A 14,248-nucleotide genomic window follows, 5' to 3' on the forward strand; every position below is an offset into this window, starting at 1 on the left:
TTTCAATCCTATTTTATACACTTAGAAATATATTTTCTAGAAGTAAAGAGGAAGAATGTCAGGGATTTTTTTTTATTTGTGCATTTCACTGACTCTTTGATTTTTCATAAGTAAGCCTCAGATGAGTTTCTTTTCCTTTTGAAAACCTCACACTTCTATGAGTCTCCACTGCGAACAGTAAACAGGGGTAGAATGTACCAGGTAACCTAGCAACCATCCAAATTCCATCCACATTCCTGGCCTGTGCTGTGGTTCTACAGGCAAGACCCATGCAACCCAGGAATAGACAAGAAAGAGAGCCGAAATCTTTGTGACAATGCTGGAGAATGGGCGGTGAGCAAAGCATTATGCAACAACACCGTTATGCAACAACACCTTGCCTTTTACAAGCTCCCTGGGGTTTTTTATTCTGGTAAGAGGACCAAGATTTTGGTTCAATTAAAGAGGAAGAGAGTTGCCATTTACTGACAGGAGAGCAAGGTTAAGGAGTAGAGGGCATTAAAAGTGCAGGTTTTGACATATTAAGTTCAAAACACATTACCAGGTGTTTCCTCTGAGAGCAGGACTGGAGAAGGCGGGCGATTACCAGGTGAGATGATAAGGAAAGAGGTAACATGAACTTGAAGGCACGCCAGCATTTAGAGACCTAATAAGGCTGAACTGGCTAAGGAGACTGAATACGGCTGGTGATAAGTAAGGGGCATACATGCCCAAAGCTACTTCAATTAGTGTAAAAAGGAGAGTGGTTAACCGTGCCAAATTCTGCTCCTTGGTAGGCAGGATGACCACAAAATAATGACTGGCCCAGGCAGCGTGGGAACCCCTGGGGACATTGACAAGAGTTACTTCAGAGCAGTGGTAGGAACAAGCCTGATGTGAGTGTGTTCAAGGGAGACCGGAAGTGGCCTCTGTGCCCATGAGTTGTGGGGCTGGTAATTAGCATAATAGAGCATCTCAATATTGCATGCCTTTAACAAAAATTTTTTTAAACATGTATTTGTTTTTGAGAGAGAGAGACAGAGCATGAGTGTGGGAGGGGCAGAGAAAGAGGGGGACGCAGAATCGGAAGCAGGCTCCAGCCTCTAAGTTGTCAGCACAGAGCCCAACGTGGGGCTCGAACCCATGAACCACGAGATCATGACCTGAGCTAAAGTCAGATGCTCAACCAGCTGAGCCACCCAGGAGCCCCACAGTATTGCATTGCCTTTAATTTTGTGATTTGGGTCCACACATTTAAAATTAAAATGCTAAACTATATGATCTTTTAATCTTCCATCAGAACATTTTTCTACTCTATAATCCCTCCTTCATTAAGTATACTTTTCCAAATTTTGCTTTCTTTTCTTCTTTTTTTTTTTTTCTTTTTCTTTTTTGGTCTCTCTTTTTCAGTTAGCCAAGTAGAAGAACACATACCATTAGTAAGTCTATCAGGAAATATGAGTTCATATTATTAACCAGAAAGTTACATGAAAACGGAAAATTTTAAACTTTTCAAATGGAACCAATCATGTAATTTCCATTCAGGACATTTTTTTCTATAATATCATAAAATACATACCCCGTTTGCATTTAACATTGTTTAACATTCTTGTTTATTTTTTTTTCAGATATGGAGGCAGATATTTTTTTAATCGAGCACATGCCTGCTTTGTAGGACTGCTTTAATATCATATACTGAAATATTTTGTATTCACAAAGTGATTTGAGCACCTCAGGAAATCTGTTAAAAATGAATAAACAACAAACTAGCCATCCTTTCATTTGTTCCAAGACTGAAAAGTGAAACTTTTCATTGGGAGGAATAGGCATTAAATAGAGATAATCTCAGATGAAGACACTTCACAAACATTAGCTTTTTATGTCCCTCTTTCCCTGAAAAAAATCAATGGGAACCCTTCATAGAACCTTCAGATTCTTGAAAGCCATGCCAAAATATCGATCCAGGATGAAATCTTCCTAAAGTGGGTCCCCAGTGCATCCAAGGAGAAGGAACAGGGAGGCCGGGAAGGAGGCTGTCCCCTGGCCTCTGTGTGTCCCTGCCTCTCAGCTGTCCTCCCAGCAGCAAACAGTAGCTCACACATGGGGCTAGAATCCCATCAGGCTCCAGCGACAGGAGCCCTTGAGGAAACAGAGCCCAGAACTCAGGTGAGGTTTGCCCATCAGTCTCGGAACATAAGAGTCACAGAAACCCCAACATGTGGCTGTCTGGGCGTCACATTTGGTGCCCCATTGGGCCAATGCTCTTTAATGTGCATTCAGCTTTTGTTTACACAAGATGCAAACCATCTGTCTCTCCTTAATTGCCCAGAGCAATTTAACTGGCTACAGACTTAACACCCTTTCCTACAAAAGAGAAGCCCTAAAATTAGGACCCCATCCTCCAGAAGGGGCATTAGGAGTAAGAGGCAGCTACTGACTGTGACTAACGCATGCTTCCATCATGACTAAAGCAGGCCCCTCCCATTTCCTTTTGCTTTTCATTAGTAGACCCTTTTGGGTCTTAGGTTTACTGAAAACTTGAGCAGAAGATCCAATGAGTTGGCCCCGCACGGTCTCTGCTATTATTCTCTCTCCTTGGTGTGGTACAGTTGATGTAACGGATGAGCCAACACTGAAAAATTATTATGAACCAAGGCCCATAGTTTACATGAGGGTTCCCCCTTTTGTCAACCCCTTTTTATGGGTCTTGACAAACACCTAGTGTCCTGTATCCGTGGTGACAGAATCATACGGAATGGGGTCACCATCCTAAACACGAATGGCCCTCCCTTTTCCTTTTGCAGCAGTCTGTCCCAGTATCCCTCGCAAAAGTTATCCAGCACGCCTCCAGTGATGTTTCATTCCCCGGGAGGGGTTTCATTACCTGGGAGAGACGTTTGAACGTCTCTCGCAGAGGGCCGACTGCCGGGCTGGCCCACGGTCATCAGGCATTCACTCTGTGGATCGTCAAATTGCCAGTTTCCACTTCCGACCCACCAAGCTAGAATTTCAAAATTTATGACTGGCAAGTGAGACGGTGATTATATATATATGTATATATACACACATATACATATAGATATATACATATATATATATATATACATATACATATAGATATATACATATATATATATATATCTAGTCTTCATACCTAAGTTCAAACGGGGGCAAAAAATGCTGAAGGACAATACCCAGTGGAGACTTCCCAGCAGGCTACCTTCACAGAGACACCGAACGGAAGACAGAAAAAGAGCCAACGCCATCATTAAGGCAAGGTCAAGTCACAAACCAAATTCTGCTTTCTTGTTGCCAAGTTCTCTTGAGGGAGAGTGACTTTCCTCTTGAAGCAGGTTCAAGTTTCCTTTCTTTGAGGCTTCGGTTCCAGTCGCTGGCTACAATCGCATTCGGGACGTGAGTCTCCTGGTTGTTTAAAGGGGTGTGAGCCTAAATGTAACAGAAGGACAGACCAGCAGTTCAAAGCGTACCGAGCGTTCCCCAAATCACTCGAGCCTGAATCGCTGGGTGTGTTGAAGTCTGAGCATCACACTTCCAGGGAAACTTAGGAGGAAAAGTAAGCTGAAATGCTTGGGCTGGGAAAAATCAATATAACACCAGCTCTTAAGATCGATGCAAAATTAACGGCACGGAGGAGAGACAGTGCGGTGAAGCCGAAAAACATGACATTTGGAGTCAGGGCTAACCTCAAATCCGGCCCCTGTCCCTTAGTGGCTGTGTGTCCTTGCCTGGCTTAGTAAACCTCAGGACTTCCACATTTTTTCATCCGGAACATAAAGAAAATAATTATTTTGGTAATTAAGTTGGGTCAACTTCACGGAGGATTTAACTCCTGGTGGGTAAGGACAAATTCTGGAGCTACTCTTTCTTTTTGTACCATGTAGCCTATTAAGTAAGTTTATATTTTTTAATTGAAGTCCTTTTCTCTCTATAGAAAAGCTTCATCGTTGTATTATCTGTTTCCTAGCACGCCACGCTTTGTGTCGGCTGATTGTTCGCTGTGGCTCGATGAAAAATGTCTTCACATTTTTAATTTGCTTGAATTATTCTATTACTATGAATAGACAGCCTTTAGAGAAATAATGATTTGTCTCCCATTAGCAGAAATGAGTTTCACATCACAAACTTAAATTATCTGTTGAACTTCTTTTCAAGAATGGCCTTTTTAAAAAAAATTAAAATGATGATCATAGCACGAGTACAGTAACTTTTTCTAAGCCAACAAGCCAGAGGATTTAGAATATAGATGATTATCCTTTCAGAGGAAGAGAAAGCAAGTAGCAAAGTTTCTTTTTAGTCAGTTTGCCTTGCTGTAAGAAAGGAGCTTAACCTTACATACCGAGGCAGCCCTGAAGGGCCGTGTGCTATGCAGCAGGGAGATTTCTCCCAGGTACAGACAGGTAAGCATGGGCATGAACTTCGTGGAGCCCTTTATTATTATTATTATTATTATTATATTATTATTATATTATATATTATATGTTGTATATATTATTATATATTATATATTATTATATATTATTACATATATTATATATTATTATATATTATTACATATATATTATATTATTATTATTATTATTATTATTATTATTATTAATTTTTCAGCCCTTGTCCGCTCATGGGAATTGCTGCTGACTTTATTTCCCACATCTTCGTAGAGTTTAGAAAATGACTAGGAGACCATGAAGAACCTTCAGATCAACCCAAACTTTTCCTTCACGTCGCAGTGAAAGGTTTACATAAAATAAGCCGACAAAGACAGTGAAGGGAAAAACATTTATTATGCATTAGTCAGCGAGCTCAAAAACCATAAAATTCATTTTTGACGGTTACCCTGATTTTTTTTTTAATGTTTTTATTTATTTTTGAGACAGAGAGAGACAGAGCATGAGCAGGGAAGGGGCAGAGAGAGAGGGAGACACAGAATCGGAAGCAGGCTCCAGGCTCTGAGACATCAGCACAGAGACCGATGCAGGGCTCGAACTCACAGACTGTGAGATCATGACCTGAGCTGAAGTCGGACGCTTGACTGACTGAGCCACCCAGGCGCCCCAACCCTGATTTTAATCAAAGCCTATTTTAACATTATCTCAAACTCTCTGTTTTTAACTTAACTCACCTATTATTATTGGTCTTTAATTGGTTATTTATGAAGCCCTGTGTAGGAAAACCTCAGTCTCTCTCCTGTGTTCTCTCTTACTCACGCGCTGCTACCACACTCACAATGCTTCTGACACCCGCTGTGTGGCGATTGTCCCACGACAAGCAATTCTGTGGCACCAGATTGGGGTCCTCCAATTAAACTCAGTTCTGACACTAACTACCGGCAGATAACATCAGATCCCGTAGGTGAAGGGAACGGTTCCATGAGACTGCCCCCATTTTATTTTCCATTTCATGTGGTAGGTCCCCAGGTTACCCACTACTTCTGTCTGACTTGTCTATAAATGAGACATTTCCATGACCTCCACCCTCCTTGGATTTGACTATGTGAACAGCTCAGAGAACTCAGGGAAACACTTACCTTTACCAGTTTAGTAAAGGATATGACAAAGATGAACAGCCAGATTTAGAGATACATAGAGTGAGGTCTGGAAGGTTCCCAAGCATCAGAGTGTCCGTCCTTGTCGAGCTGGGTGCACCGTCCTCCTGTGTTCACCAACCTGGGAGCTCTCTAAAGCCTGTATTATTGGGATTTATGGAGTCTTCCTCACATAAACATGATCAATTATTAACTCATGTCTAGCCCTCCGCTCTCTGGAGAAGGGGGGCAGGGCTGATCATGGTTTGGTCTTTCTAGTGAGCATCCCCCATCCAGGAGCCCACCGAGAGTCGCCTCGTTAGAGCAAAAGACACTGCTACCACCCAGGAAATTCCAAGGGATTCAGGAGCTCTGTGTCAGGAACCGGGGTCACAGACCAGATAGCAGAACGAAAGATGTTCCTCATGCTCTTATGATGTAGGAGATCGCAAGCATGTCAGGAGCTCTATGCCAGGCACTGGGAGCAGAGACCCATATACCTCCTTCTTGCTATCTCATAGCCCTAATAAAACATCTCTCTGCATGTAGATAGATGCCACCTGCAAAGTAGCCTGCCCCTGAAGTCTGCCCGTGGGTATAACCAGGTATGACTGGGATTTTTCTCACGGCCACTCTTGTGTTCCTAACTTTAACTGGACCCTAACTAAAGACTCTTAACAATAGATAGAAGAATCAAAGACATAGTGCAACTAGAAGAGAGATCACAGGCCACCAAACCAATGCTGCTCTTGCTTAGTTCAACTGTGAGAGCTGATCACTGTGGTCACGGAGAGGCAGAGAAAGACTAGAACCAGTTAAGACCTCCTAGTCAAGGCCAGCGAAGGTGCTTGTTTGGGTTCCTAACTCTTGCTAGAAGTCAGTCCTGGCTCCGGTGTTGGCACATGAAAAATCAACATTTTATCATTCAGCAAGTAAATAATAACTATCGAAGGTACTGCAGATGCAACAGAGAACAAAACAGAAAAGGTCTCTGTTTTCGGGGCGCTTTACATTCTAATGTAACCTGGAGGAAAACATCAACACATAAATATAAAATGTTTTTCCAGCAATGGAAAGCTCTAAGAAGACAGATAAAGAAGGGAATGGATAAAGAGTGATGGAATGTGCTATTTTCGGCAAGGTGACAGAGAAGCCCCTTTGAGCAGGAGATCTTAGCAAGAAGCCGGAATGAAGTGAAGAAGTGAGCCATATGCGTATCCGAAGGAAGAGCGTTCCAGGCTGAAGGAACAGCAAATACCCATACGGTGTGGCCGCCACATGTGCGGGGTATCCTACGACCACCCGAGAGGCCAGTGTAGCTCAGTTAAAGTGAACAGGAGGAAGAGTGAGCAAGAAGAATATTATGATCTGTGGTAAAGAGTTCAGATTTTACTCTGATTAACATGGGAAGCCTTGGGGTGCCTGGAGGGCTCGGTCGGTTGAACATCTGACTCTTGGTTTTGACTCAGGTCATGATCCCAGCGTCGTGGGGTTGAGCCCTGCACTGGGCTCTGTGCTGAGCGTGGAGCCTACTTGGCTTTCTCTCTCTCCCTTTCTCTCTGCTCCCCACCCCAAATAAATAAAAAAGCTAAAAAAAAAAAAAAAAAAAAAAAAGATGGGAAGCCTTGCAGGAGTTCAAACAGGCAGTGTCTTGCTCTAATTATGAGTTTAGCAAGGTGATTTTGCCCTCATGTGGAGAATGGGCCATGGGGGAGCCAGAGGAAAGCTCCAGAGCCACGTGGAGGCTTTTGCAACATAGCCAGTACTAGATGCTAACGGCTGGGACACAGGGATAGCAATGGGAGTGGTTAGAAAGGAAACTGGACCAGAAGGTCCAGACAAGAGTCAAAGATGACTCCAATTTGGGGATCAGAACAATTAGAAAAATGGAGTTGCCCTTACTAAAATGGGGAATGTGGAGAGGAAACAGATTTGTGTGTTGGGGAACCAAGATTTCAGTCTGGGACTTGTCACACTGGGTTATTTTATTAGACAGCTGAATGGAATGTCAAGCAGTCCCTTTGATACACCAGCTAGACGTGTAAGGGAGTGCATTTATTTTATTTTTTTAATCTTTCTTTATTTTTGAGAGACAGACAGCATGTGAGCAGGGAAGGAGCAGAGAGAGAGACACACAGAATGTGAAGCAGGCTCCAGGCTCCGAGCTGTCAGCACAGAGCCTGACACGGGGCTCGAACTCACGAACTGTGAGATCATGACCTGAGCCGAAGTGGGACGCTCAACCCACTGAGCCACCCAGGCGCCCTGGGAGTGCATTTAAATATTTACATTTTGGACACATTCCACACAGTTCAAAGTCATGTGTCTATATGTGGTCATCCAGGAAGTGAGTAGTGATAGGAAAAACATCGGCCTTTCAGACAGAAGATAAGACTTCTTTTTTATCTGTCTTCCAATGCAAAGACCTAAAAAAAAAAAAAAAAAAGCATTCCCAGAGAGATGACTACTATCTTAGAAATCCAGTAGTCGTCAGGAAGATGCATGTCTCTGTAAACGGCAGTGACCGTAGACCAGAAATGGTACTGTGATAATTTAATAACCAAAGTCTGTCTTGTCTTCTAACTCTACAGTACAGCGGAAATTGCTCTAGATGGGGTGGTTGGAATCTAGTCACCTCCTTTCCAGAGTCTCAGTTTCCTTAGTTCCAAAATCTAATGGCTGGATAGGCTCTAAGTTTCCTTCATGTTTCACAAGTTGACTCTCATATTTTGCATATTTATTTATTGCATTCTACAATGACAGATGGCTAGAGTATTTTTATTGTAATCGATTTTCTCCCTCTACACACACACACACACACACACACACACATATCCATATATCCCTGCAGAGAGAAAAATACAGTTTTTAGATCTAAATTTTGGTCCAAACCAAATGCCTTTCAGAATCCACATGCCATTTATTACTCTTATATTCACACTGAAAACAGTTTTCTCCTTTTTTCGCCTTCTGATTTTCCGGACATCAATGCAATCAGGAGTAATCCAATTGATCAATAGACTTGTGTTCATTGAACTGTGGCAGTGAATCCAGGATTCCAGAAATTCCACTGTCAGTTAATTGTGTGCGGTTTTTCTTCAAGATTTAACAAGTGCTTTTCTTCTATAAGTTCTGACTTGTACAATATAAACTGTGACATCTTTCGTTTCATCAAACACTGTAAACACAGAATTAGATACCATGCCCAAAGGCAATGCTAAACTATGCAGGATTCGCATTGAGCCATCAGGACGAGTTGGAGCTTCACATTATAATTCTCTAGCCTAGCTCTTCCCCAAGCATTAATACCAAGGTTTCCTGAGGTCATAGGGAGATGATTTAGAGGAATTTAGAGTTAGTCAAGTAAATTAAATCATAATGTCAAAAAATTGAAAACACCTGCACCCACAATGTATCAATTCTTTTTAAACTCCTAGCTTTTACAAAGCATATTTAAGAAGAAATGCATAAAACCTTGTTTAAAAACATTTCCTAAACCAGTTGGAACGTTTATATAAAAATTAGAGGTTTTTTTTTATACTTAGCCCCTAACTTAGGCTATTTGATATGCCCTCACACACGTATCTTCACGGTTATGCAATACACTTAATTCAAAGAGAAACCCTGAAAGGAATCACAAACCCAATAGACAATAGGAAATAAATGGGGGGAGGGGAAGATAGCACTTCCACACAATGGAATTTTTAAAAGTCATTAAATATCACTCTTTGAAGATTGTTTAATGATATAGGGAAATGCTGCTGACAATATTAAGTGAAAAGAAAAATGTGTAAGAACAGTATGATTTTAAAATTTTACAAAGAAGTATGTATTTCAAATCAGTAATGGTTTTAAAAGGCTGAAAGAAAATGTTTCTCCAAGTGACAGAATTTATCATTTATTCATTAAAAAATTAAAAAAAAATGGGGGGGGGGGCGTGCCTGGGTGGCTCAGTCAGCTGAGCGTCCGACTTCGGCTCAGGTCATGATCTCACAGCTTGTGAGTTCGAGCCCCGCATCGGGCTCTGTGCTGACAGCTCAGAGCCTGGAGCCTGCTTCTGCTTCTGCTTCTGCTTCTGTGTCTCCCTCTCTCTCTGCCCCTAAACCACTCGCATTCTGTCTCTGTCTCTCTCAAAAATAAATAAACATAAAAAATAAATAAATAATTTATCATTTATTATTTATTTATTTATTACAGTAATCGTGTATTTATGTTGAGAAAAATGTTAATTTTGGATGGATCACAAATGCAAAATCATTCAACTATCAGAATAACGTAAGTAATTCTACAGAGGTTGGATCTCATTTGCCTTTCCAATATTGCTGTAGTTTTATGATCAGCCTTGTACCCGATAATCAACAGCTCTTCACTTATAGGTAAATATGCCTTATGATTGTTTCCACAGAACTCTGACTTGGATAGGGTCAACCATCCTTTTATATAGGCTTCAATATGTTTTAACACTGTGAAAGAAAAAATTATTATTCAATGACACTTGGGCTTTTTTTTTAATGTTTATTTATTTTGAGAGAGGGCGTGCAAGCAGGGGAGTGGCAGAGAGAGAAGGAGATAGAGAATCCAAAGCAGGCTCCACACTGTGGAGAACCCCCCGGGTTGTGAGGCTCAAACTCACAAACCGGGAGATCATGACCTGAGCCGAAGTCGGATGCTCAACCAACTGAGTCACCGAGGAGCCCCTCACTGACACCTGATAAAGATGATAAGAAAGATTTTATTCAAGGGGGACATCACAATAGTTATAGGGACCCCTGAAATAGCACCTTGCAGTGAGGACAAGATTGGACTCCACTTCGAATACAACAGGGGCAACTGGGATAAGGGAGGATCCAAGGAACCCGGGAGGGGTCAGTGGATGGAAACTTATGAAGGGAAGATATCAGGGGTAGGGTGGATTCTGGCTAAACCCATGTAATAGGATTTGTGCTGAAGGCTGGCCAGAGTGAGTAGACATCACCCGGCAGACAATGGAAGATGAAGAACCCCTGTTAAATATCCAGAGTTATCAGATATGGAGCACGAAGGGTTCTAGCTGAACCAACTTAGCAGGGTTCTTGCTAAAATTGGACAATGCAACGAGGAACACAGAAGTCCAAAAGTCGAAGCCGGGTTGAGAAATTCAAGGGAGCCTAAATAGAGTTTGGTCAAGGAGAGACTCTTTGGCAACGCAAATCAGAATAGTCCATAGAATGTAAGTGGTGTGATCTCAACTAATTTGGATCGAATGATTTTCAAATTCAGGATACACAGATAAGACACCTGGGTTGAATTAATCCAGGTGGGAAGCCTGCTCTTCAGAAGCCTCAGACACTAAGGAGGGGATGTGTAGATAACAATTCCCCATAATGCATATTTCACGTTAATTCATAAAATAAAATATGTAGCAGGTGTCAATGTGATATATTCATACATAAGTATAAATATTGTTATACAGTTGTTAATTTAAGTGGAGATTAACCTTAAGATGCATTACGTCTGATTTTGCCTTTATTCTAAGAGACTGGGAATAATTTCTGTGCCTCGTTAGGCTCAAGGGAAATCAGATCTATACATTAAGATGTAAACAATCCAAACACAGTAAGAGGAGGTAGGGGAGAGATTACAGAGTCCAATTTAAATACTGAAAAGGGAAATGTTTTTAGAAGCCAAAATTTATAAGCCTCCAAATTTCTCTTTCTTGGTGAATTTTGTAAGCTTTTGACCCTAAAGGAGCATCACATTTAATCTCTTCACGTATTTATTTGATTATAGTCTTAACGTATCTGTTTTATGATGGTGGTCTTCTTCTTACATTTTAGTTCTCCTGAAAGCAAGAGCTGTCTCTGTTTAATTTGAATCCGTGGTACTTGAAGTGATATCACTTGATTGCAATTATAAAGATGATGACTATGGTGGTCCTGCTGCTGCTTTTCAGAAAAGGCTCAGGAAAATCCATCCCACGACCGTCAAAGACAGTTTTGCTGAGGCAACATATTATTAACTCATAGTAACTGTAGGCACTATTCCGAAAGGCCCCAAATCATTGTAAAAGTGCGGACAAAAAAGGAGAGGTACTAACGTATTCACTCCGGGTGGCTTTTAGGCAACACATTAATTCTTGAACATGAATATAAATAAATAATAAATAAAACGGAATGCATCCCAATCTATCATAGGACTTCTCTGACAACACAAAAGTCAACCAAATAAATCAGAATAATAAGATTTTGACAAAACAAGACATTTATCTATTCCCAGAGAAATGTATTGGTCACACAACTTATAAATTGCCAATAGAGTTTCTCCATCCATCACCAAGATTCCATCTAACGACAGGGAAATAATTACCACACCTCTAGCATGCCACGCCATTTTTTGATATGTCAGGAAGTGAAACAGTACATAAATGCAGCCCTCACTGTGTGGACAACACCTGTTGGGGGGGGATAGATTTTGTTGTTGTTGTTGTTGTTTTCACTAACAGCATCTAAATTCTCTCCGGAATAAGTGGGGAATGTTTGTCATCATTCTACGGCTTCAGGAAAGGCTGAGTTGCTTTCCATGGAAGACAGAATATTTAATTTGGGCCTTTCTACAGGCTGTCCCAACCCTTTCCCGACTAACATCCCCCCCCCCAAAATGTGCTAATATTTTAAAATCATTCAGATTCATATTTAAGGTAATTCAGATTCAGTTCCAACCCACTGGGTCTCTGCAGCTTAAAAATAGAAATTTTCCCTAACCTGAAACCTGTAGGCATCTATTAGCATAGAATTTGAATATTTGAATAAATGAATGGGGATCCCGTTTCCAAATTTTACATGCTATTTTTCACATATAAATCTCTCATATATGCGTATGAGAAGGAAAACCTGTCCAGCACTGCAAGAGTGACAGTCCATTCTGATTGCAAAGGCGACAAGGAACCTTGCTGGTAATCAGGCAGAGGGGACACCCATAAAGCCAGCTGTGTAATCAAAAGGAAATGCTGTTCCTCCCAAGGCCATATGCAGCAAGTGTAAAATGCCATAACAACTCTCTTCTTAAGGGAACACTGCTTTGTCACCAAAGACGCTCACAGCCCTACATCACTGTAACTCATCTATTACGGGGGGTATCTAATTGCTAAACGTTCCTTGCCACATGACCACACGTAATTCTTAGTTAATCTTCACTAACTTGCTGAGAAACAGCCAAGGATTTAGAACTGATTCCCACTGGCTTCCACTGGACCCTCCTCAGAACCTTTCAGTGAGAACACAAAGTCTGTAAAAGACACTTCCCCTTGTGCATTCTGGGCGCTTCTGAAGGCACCCCCTGCCCCTCATTGCGGATCAATATATCAGATCTTGTCAGACTACAGGTTTGTCCGCAGTGATCTGTAACTCATTAGATTTTTCACGAAGTGGAGGTTTTACTGGGAGTTGGCTGAGCCCCTCAATGCACCAACACTCTAATAATGAACACATTTGAGACACCTTGACTCACATCTTGTCCAGTCTTCTCTGTCCACAACTGCAGGAGTTTTTCACTGAACCGAGGGTCTGATGACCTCTTTGGCCCTTCCGTGCCAGGTTTCTTATCAGTCTCCCAGGATTTGGGGATTAGATTTCTGACTTTGTCAGACTACAGGTTTGTTACTGGTGGTCTAGAAAAAAAAAAGATGATAGATAGGTAGATAGATATAGAATTGCTTCTTCAGTTCAAAAGCAAATTCTTTTTTGAGATTAAGGTACATTAAAGGCACAGATTTAGATATTTAGCTTTCTCGTTTAATTATTCAATTGTTTTTACTAACTTTTATGTAAGAATGGACATATTTATAGACAGAAGAAATGAAGGATTCAAGTGGGGGGAGGGGCGACGCCCTCTTGGAAAATTCATTTTCAGAGAACAGTTTAGGTCTGGTTTGGTTTTGGCTCTAAGAATTCTTGATCCCCTTCATCAACATAATTTTATTGCCCTTTTATGATTATATGAGCGATACATCTTGGTTCCTTTATTCACTCGATAACTTCCTTTTTTTTTTTTTTTTTTTTTTTTTTTTTACAATCAGGCAAGAAGAGAGGACACTCAGGCTGATTAGCAGAGTTTTTTTCTTTGTTCCTTTTTTTCCCTCTCAAATCACAATGACCTAAGATCAGAGCCCTCTGATAATTTATGCTGCTAACTTAGGATCCAGTTTCATTCTACAACTGGCTGAAGCATGAAATGAACTAAAATAAACCGAATTGAATGGAACTGAACTGAACTGGAATAATGCGATTTCCAGTACACTCGACGCCTTAAGGACCGAGAAGCTACCTCACCCACCGTCCTCCCAGAGGTCCCAGCGCCAATGACCGACCCAGTCAAGACTCAGTGCGTGACTGTTGGGTTCTACTGCCAGCAATCTGTTCCTCTCTTGTGTAATCTACCCTGGTTTTACCAGGGCTGAAAACACCCTGAATTGCATTAGAGAGAACTGTAAGCTAATTGCCAAAGCACATAACGTCATCCAAATGTATCTTTATTTCAGTCAGACCCGAGGAAACAAAATTTAGACAACAAGCCAGAAAGGAAATGGAAGGACTTGAATACTGAACACCAATTTCCCCTGGATGCACCTGCTTTCTCCTTCCTCATCCCGCTCGTCATGTCTTCTATTGCCATCCCCATAATTTTTCTAGTATTTGTTGGATGTTTACTACATGCCCGGCAGCGTGCTAAGCACTTTCCGCGCATGGTCAC

At 41.3% G+C, this 14,248-nt stretch overlaps 1 long non-coding RNA gene across 1 annotated transcript; it reads left to right on the forward strand.

The window, feature by feature from the left end:
- Nucleotides 1–242: 242 nt before the first annotated feature.
- LOC132660393 (uncharacterized) lies at nt 243–13,759 on the forward strand. Its single transcript, XR_009601751.2, has 3 exons — nt 243–412; nt 9,719–9,796; nt 13,575–13,759. It is a non-coding gene; the product is annotated as an uncharacterized LOC132660393 (long non-coding RNA).
- The last annotated feature ends 489 nt before the right edge of the window (nt 13,760–14,248 follow it).

The sequence above is a fragment of the Panthera onca genome, chromosome B4 (assembly GCF_046562875.1).
Source record: "Panthera onca isolate mPanOnc1 chromosome B4, mPanOnc1 haplotype 2, whole genome shotgun sequence".
Lineage (NCBI taxonomy): Eukaryota > Metazoa > Chordata > Mammalia > Carnivora > Felidae > Panthera > Panthera onca.